We start from the raw sequence: 7,959 nt of genomic DNA on the forward strand, positions 1-7,959 counted from the left end.
CAATTCAATACGATTAGAGAGGATCAATGCAAAACCAAGAACATGATTTCTTAACATAGAAAAACATTATTTTGTACGACAATACTTTGAACCTGGTACCTCTAGATCTACTGCTTTAAAAACCGGCATTAGACCAACGAGTCAAATAAGTATTTATAAGACTATTCAATATGCTTCCTCATTTTCCGACGTGTGAAACTGGAACATATCCACACGTGGTGGTCAATGGACCATTCTCACATCTGTAACAATGAGCTACGTGTGGACGCAGCTTTAAGTCGTAATCCAAACGAAGCATTATATTACATCGCTATCGCCAGCGTTATCGTGATTGTATTGAAAACGCGCGTTTTACGACTCAATTTATTTTGAACTTCAACAATTTCGACGCGTTATACACTGTCGCAGGTAAATCTCACAAATGGATTTATTATATTGCTTTAAAATTTCATTGGATATTTCTTTTGTATGCTGTAGTTTATTTACCTTTTTATATACACTCATTATAGAGCAGTATATTTTTTGTTGCATGTAATTTTCGTAGAGGACAGAGTTACTCAGAGATATACAGAGACTCTGTCCTCTTCGAAGGGAGAACTCCGGAGGCGTGGAGTAGGAGTGTGGTCGTCCTGTTCTTCAAAAAGGGAGACAAAACCCTGCTTAAGAACTATCGTCCCATATCCCTACTGAGCCACGTCTATAAGCTGTTTTCAAGAGTGATCACGAACCGTCTTGCGCGAAGATTCGACGAATTCCAACCCCCGGAGCAGGCCGGGTTTCGGACCGGATACGGCACCATAGACCACATCCATACAGTGCGGCAGATTATACAGAAGTCCCATGAGTATAATCGGCCCCTGTGTCTTGCATTCGTGGACTATGAGAAGGCCTTTGACTCGGTTGAAATCTGGGCTGTTCTGGAGTCCCTGCAGCGTTGCCAAGTTGATTGGCGATACATCCAAGTGATGAGATGTCTCTACGAAGCTGCCACCATGTCCGTCCGAGTACAGAATCAGCAAACAAATCCCATACCATTGCATCGAGGAGTGAGACAAAGGGACGTTATTTCCCCCAAATTGTTCACTAATGCAATGGAGGATATGTTCAAGACGCTGAACTGGAAAGGACGTGGCATTAACATCAATGGCGAATACATCTCTCACTTGAGATTCGCAGACGACATCGTCATCGTGGCAGAAACGCTGCAGGACCTACAACAAATGCTGAACGAGCTGGCTGATTCTTCTATGCGTATCGGCCTACGGATGAACTTGGATAAAACCAAGGTCATGTTCAATGAACATGTTCTACCGGAACCGACTACGATACACGGTACCGTTCTCGAAGTTGTTCAAAAATATGTCTACCTCGGGCAGACTCTGCGATTAGGTAGAAACAACCTTGAGGACGAGGTGAATAGAAGAATTCAGCTGGGTTGGGCAGCGTTTGGGAAGTTACGTCGAATCCTAACATCGTCGATCCCACAGTGCCTTAAGACGAAAGTCTTCAATCAGTGCGTCCTACCCGTCATGACATACGGAGCCGAAACGTGGACACTCACGACAAGGCTGGTCCACCAACTTAAAGTCGCTCAGCGTGCTATGGAAAGGGCTATGCTCGGCGTTTCTTTGAGGGATCGCATCAGAAATGAGGTGATCCGTCAAAGAACCAAAGTCATCGACATAGCCCACCGGATTAGTAAGCTGAAGTGGCAGTGGGCTGGTCATATTTGTCGTAGAACCGACAACCGTTGGGGAAAACGTGTTCTAGAGTGGAGACCGCGTCTCGGCAAACGTAGTGTAGGACGTCCTCAGGCACGGTGGAGTGACGATATACGCAAGGCGGCAGGCAGGAGCTGGATGCGAGTAGCCGGAGAAAGACCACAGTGGCGTGCACTGGGAGAGGCCTATGTCCAACAGTGGACAAAAATAGGCTGTTGATGATGATGATGATGATGTAATTTTCGTAACTAATCCAATTAGATTTTTTTACAGTTATGAATTTACGTTATTCCCGAGTACTACAGGTAATAAATTATATTTATAAGATATCATTTAATGAGTTAATAAAGCCGGGCTGATTTTTAATATAATAATAATTACTAGTATAGATATCCCACGTCTGGGCTGAAGCTTCTGTTTAATTTATTTAGACAAAGGAAGTTTTAGTTGAATAACACACGTAATTAAAACATTGGGATTTACTGTTGAAATTACCAATAGCAATAGAAGTCTACCAAACGATGGTATTTACTCGCAAGTGCCTTGAAATGCAAGGAAAGTTGTATTTAGGCACATTTTCAATCAATATAATAAGTCCTGTGAGTTAACCTTCCTTGAAAAAAAAAATAGATCCCGCTGAGTTTCTTTCGCCGGTTCTTCTCAGGTCTGAGGTATTATATTCCGAACCGGTGGTAGATTTTTGACAAGCAATAAGAAAGTGTAAACACTTCCATTTTTAATAAAGGTTTTTGATTTTGACTATGACTTGAAAATAACCGCTTGAGTCACATCATGGTCAGAAAAACAACATCATGTTATAAATATGAAATTGTGTGGTCAACAAAACAATACCAACTATACTTTCGGTTTCTTCCTTTCGTATTCATTTAATAATTCAAAGCTCTATTTTCCCATGGGATTAAGAATGAATAAAATTAATTAATCAGACTCTTATCTCAATCATAATTGTGTTTTATTTATTGCAAGGCTATCTTTAAAAGGGCTAAGTAAAAAAGAGGGATGCTTGAATAATTCATTAATAAAATTTGCATGTTCTGTACACAATTAGATTATGCACGTCCAATTTAAGGGAAAGGGGGAGCTTTTTACGCATATCCCATTTATATTTAGTATTTAAGCCTTTAGTTTATACATACATATTTAAAACGTTAGATGGGTATATAAAATAATGAGGCATGAATGACAGAAGTTACAGAATAGACAGAAGTTATAAGCTTTGTGATATGTGTGACTCAAACTCAAATTACTTTATTCAATATAGAAGCAGTACACTTTCTTATTGATGGTCAAATGAAACCGTACCACCGGTTCGGAAGCTCATTATGGACTATGGTAGAGTGTAAATAATATTCGATAATAATTGCTTACAAAAACAAATAGAATGCATTGCTACGCTTATCAGCTCGTTAGATATTGATGAAGCATATTGGTAATTTATTTATAAGGCTTTGCGCAATTTTTTTCAGTAGGTACCAACCACATATCAGTTATTCTATTTCATACATATTCATCAAACAGCAGCTTTGAATTTTTGTGTTCCAGTTTGAAGAGTTATTGTGACAACATGCATAAGAGACATAAGATCTTAGAGCTCCCAAGGTAGGCGATACAATAAATGAAATGACGGTGGTGGACTTATATTATAAATGCGAAAATGTATATCGTTTAAGGGGTGATTACAAATTGATGCTATCTTTTTCTTTTTTATATGAAAACAATAATGACATACACAGAAAAAACACCGTTTAACTAAACATATAACAACGTTTATTCATTTCAGACAAAGCTTAAGTTTTTTTTTTGTCCAAGTTATTATAGTGAATGCATAGCATATAATATTTTAATAAAGTTGATGACTCTCAAAATATATCACACATTAATGTACATTACTGCAAATCAAAATATAATTATTATAATAGTTATTTTAGTCATATAACGTTATGTTACCGCATATCTAGCAGCATCAGACGAAAAAATTTAATCTCTTCAAAATTCATCAAAACGCCAGTATCACGTGAATGCAACCAACGCGAAGGCAACCCGTTCGAAACCAACAAACCGTATTTATAAAGCTCCGGCAATCGATTAGATATTTCAATGAATGGACAAGTTTATTTTTTAAGCCGCGGTCCGCAGTAAGCCGTGTGTTATTTTTTTAAAACTGAAAAGTGTGAGCAACATTTTTATTAATAGGTTTCGTATTTTACACATTACATGGTTAAAATTAAGGTTTATTCATTCATTTTTAATTTATTTTTATTATTATTCAAATAGGAAGAGATTAGGGTACTGTATGTAACTGTACTATAAGCACTCCTTCGACCGCTAACTATCCACCATCTTTGAGAACGAAAAGGTTGTAATATGTCCCTTATGCCTCACAATACACTGACGGACTCACCCGTCATCATCCTCCGGCCCTTATCCCAATTTACTTGATGTCGGCGCAGCAAAGAACACAAACCCTGACATCATCTCACAAGTAACATTCATTCCAGTCATATCATCTTTCACACAATCCATCCATCGTTTCATTGGTCGTCCTCTACTTCTGTATCCATCCACATTCATGCTTCACCTTCCTTACAATATGTTCCTTATTCCTTCTTATAAGATGCCCATACCATGATAGGTCATTCACTCTTCAAGCTGAAATGCGACAATGCTAAGAATTATTCTATGGTGATAGAATATGTGATGATTTGGTGGTACCTTCCCAGACAAGTTTGCACAAAGCCCTATCACCATTTGAAATATATTTTGCTTATTATATTAAATCCGTTTAAAATAATCCTTTATAAATGATTTCGTTGAACTCTAAAAAGTTAAGCAGAGTTATGGAACGGCACACAGGTTCCGTTTAGTTGAAAAAGTGCGAATGAATGGAGAAAAATTATTCAGTGAAAAGTTGTTTTAAAACTACCAGCCAGCACAAGGTGAAGAATGGCTAAAAATAAATATAACTTTGTACGTCTGCGTGTCCGCTCGCTGATTTAGTTTCGGTGGACGAAAATTTTGCATGCATATTGCATATAACACATAAGTGTATAGCATATTATATACCTACAAAAAATAACAGTTGTTGTCTGTGAGAACATTTTTGTTTGGTATTAATTATTCTATGTGCATATGTATATTGAAATAAATAAAAAAAAATATTTAAAATTATTTTTAAAATTAAATTCAATCCAATCTATGAAATGGTACACCGATTTTGAAGGGACTTTCGCTGACAGAAAGCTGATGTAATACTCATCTCAGATACAAATACAAATTAAGCACATGAATTCAATGGTGATTATTCCAGTTGACTCACTGGCCTCTCATCATAGCTGTGTTATTGCTAAAACATTGTGAGCCAATTTAATTACAGACACAGCTTAGTACTTTAGATCAGGCAATCATAACTTGCACTGCACTATAGAAATGACAAAATTATGAATATATTGACTGAATGCCATCCAGACAATCCCAGGAATCCAGAATTATCATGCACCTTAGTAATCAATGTACATTAAAGATAAAAAAGGTAAAATCAAAATAGCCATTTTACAACTGAAGCTACCACTCTTTTGGAAAGTAGATTATACCGAGAAGAACTTTCAAGAAACTCAGTAGCTACTCTTTTTCAACCTTTAGAAATACAGTCATGTACATATATAAAGTCCCGATTAATATTTCTATGAAGATGACATGACTATTTGAATATATATATATATATATTCTATGAAGATATATATATAATACAAATGCAGTGCCGTTAGGGGTGCAAAATCACCTTTTCCTCCCCTAAGGTGAAGTACGTCGAGTCATATGCGAAACAAGACTTGGGAGGGGCAGCGGATGCATTATGCGAAAAAACGATCATGCATCCCCTCTGGTCCCCATCGAAGATAGCCATTGCAGAGATTTTAGTGGCAAATAATCCCATATAACCCATGCCACTCAGTCATAACATTACCATAAAATACCAACTTCCATAAACACCGAAGCCGAAAACTACATTTCTTGGTATTTATTTGTCATGATGTAAGCTTGGCTATTGTTTGGGGTAACAATATACCAATTTAACAGGTAGTAGGACTTCGTAGCCTGTTACATCTGGATAGATACCGTCAATCATCTTGTAACTTCAAAGCCTAGGTAGGTTTGAAAGGTACCCTATCTCATCTTCATCAGACTTTAAGTCTACTATCAATCAGAAATAATTAGTATCATTGTGTTTGAGTACCGAGTGACCCTAGAGCTAAAGGCACAATGGACAAAACATCTTAGTTCCAAAAATTATGCTTTACTGACACACTTTGTAATCAAAAAGAGAAAGTACCGAGTTTCTGGCTGGTTCTTGAATCTACTTTCGGCACTAGTGGTAGCTTTAAATTTAGTATATATTAAAATAAAGATTTAAAGTGCTTTTAAAAGTGCGTCATTGGTTTTGATTTTGATGAATATTCCTTTTAGCGCCAGGGTAAATGCAGTACAGTGTTAAAAATTGGTATTTTACCTTATCTATTTCATAAAAACATCCATTTTTAGCGTCATCGTCTCATGCTAAACGCTTAGGTTACGCTGATCGGATGTTACCGATCTCTTATAATGGCTTGATATTAAACAAACGTAATGTTCACAGATCTTCTTAAATGTCATAATAAACACATTCCTCAATAACTCTTTGTGCCATTTCATAATCGTGATCTGCACTCAGTTATCTGTAATTAAAATAGCTACTTAATTAAATCAGACGATACTTCCTTATAATACTGCCTTCGTTCTAAAAACTTTAAAAGAATTATAGATGTTTTTTTTTTTATTTTTGCTGTAACAAGCGTATTGAATCTCAAATTTAAGAACGTTTAAAATGGTTTATTGTTTGAACATCGTTATCAGGGATTATCACACTTCATTTTGCTTTATTAACTGGTCATTTAAATGTGCTTGATTAAATTAATTGTAATCGCAAAATAAACGTTTATCAAAGCGGTTTTAACAGGATTAATCTGGGTAGTAAGTTGAAATTCTGCTTTACATTTAATTTTATTATATTTTAATTAAATCAAGGGAAGTGGAAATTGGTAGATGTTTAATGATTTATCATCTGTAATGTATTTGCGATAGATAGTGATAGGCTTTGTTTCATGATTAATTTTATGTTGAGTAAGTTCTGCGATATTATTAATTAATTTCATAAAGATTGGATTGGTGGTATGACTTAGTAAAAATTCGTCTGAATTCGTACAACCCACTTATCAGATATTTTACTGACAAACTGTAGTACTCGATATTTTTGTTTTCCAGTTTGAAAGGTGAATGAGCCAGTGTAACTACAGGCACAAGGGTCATAAAGTGTGAGTTCCTAAGATTTATTGCGCATTGGCGATGAAAGAAATGGTTAATACTTCTGGGCCATTGTCTGTGGACGATGATTACATCATCAGGTGGATCATTTGATCGCCCGATAACTCCTCAATGTTACGTACGAAAGAGTAGGTAATTTTATCAGCAGGGATAAAAATGATAAAAGCATATTATACAGCAATAATCAATCAATGTCAAAAGTAATAGCTTCCTTCTCTTGAATATAAAATTTTGAAAAAACATTATGCTATTATTATTATGGGTAATCGAAACACAGGTACCAACATTTTAGACACACTATATATAATATCATCATCATCATCATCATCACCATCATCATCGGCCTGATCTTGTCCCCTACTGGACATAGGCCTCTCCAAGTGCACGCCACTGTGGTCTTTCTCCGGCTACTCGCATCCCGCCGTTACCATCGTTGCAACCATGACGAGGAATAGCGGGGCTGCCGTAAACCGGGGGCCGTGGTATACGTGCGATGTGCATTAAAGGATATTGCCCATAATCGCCACGCTGGGCAGGCGGGCTGGCGATCGCAGGACATAGCTTCTCGTTCCGATGACGCTGCTGCCCGTCATTGCCTGTGGTATTTAGCTACGCCTATTCTTGATGGTTATACCGCCATCAGTCGGTCGCCAAAGCCTCGTCGTCTTCGTCGTTTGCTGGTTGGCAGGATGCACCACGGGCAGGTGAGGTTAGTTTGAGGCGCTAAGTTGTAGCTTGCGCCCCCTTATATCCCATATATTATATAACATATGGAAAATTCAATGGCTAACCGATGACCTCCCTTCTTACAAGTGGACAAAGCTATAAATTAAAATAAAAAAAAATATATGATACAAATTTA

General features: G+C 36.9%; 1 long non-coding RNA gene across 1 annotated transcript; it reads left to right on the plus strand.

The window, feature by feature from the left end:
• Window positions 1-308: 308 nt before the first annotated feature.
• Window positions 309-7,275, plus strand: LOC124536647. Its single transcript, XR_006966895.1, has 3 exons — window positions 309-408; window positions 1,995-2,026; window positions 7,038-7,275. It is a non-coding gene; the product is annotated as an uncharacterized LOC124536647 (long non-coding RNA).
• The last annotated feature ends 684 nt before the right edge of the window (window positions 7,276-7,959 follow it).

The sequence above is a fragment of the Vanessa cardui genome, chromosome 17 (genome assembly GCF_905220365.1).
Source record: "Vanessa cardui chromosome 17, ilVanCard2.1, whole genome shotgun sequence".
Lineage (NCBI taxonomy): Eukaryota > Metazoa > Arthropoda > Insecta > Lepidoptera > Nymphalidae > Vanessa > Vanessa cardui.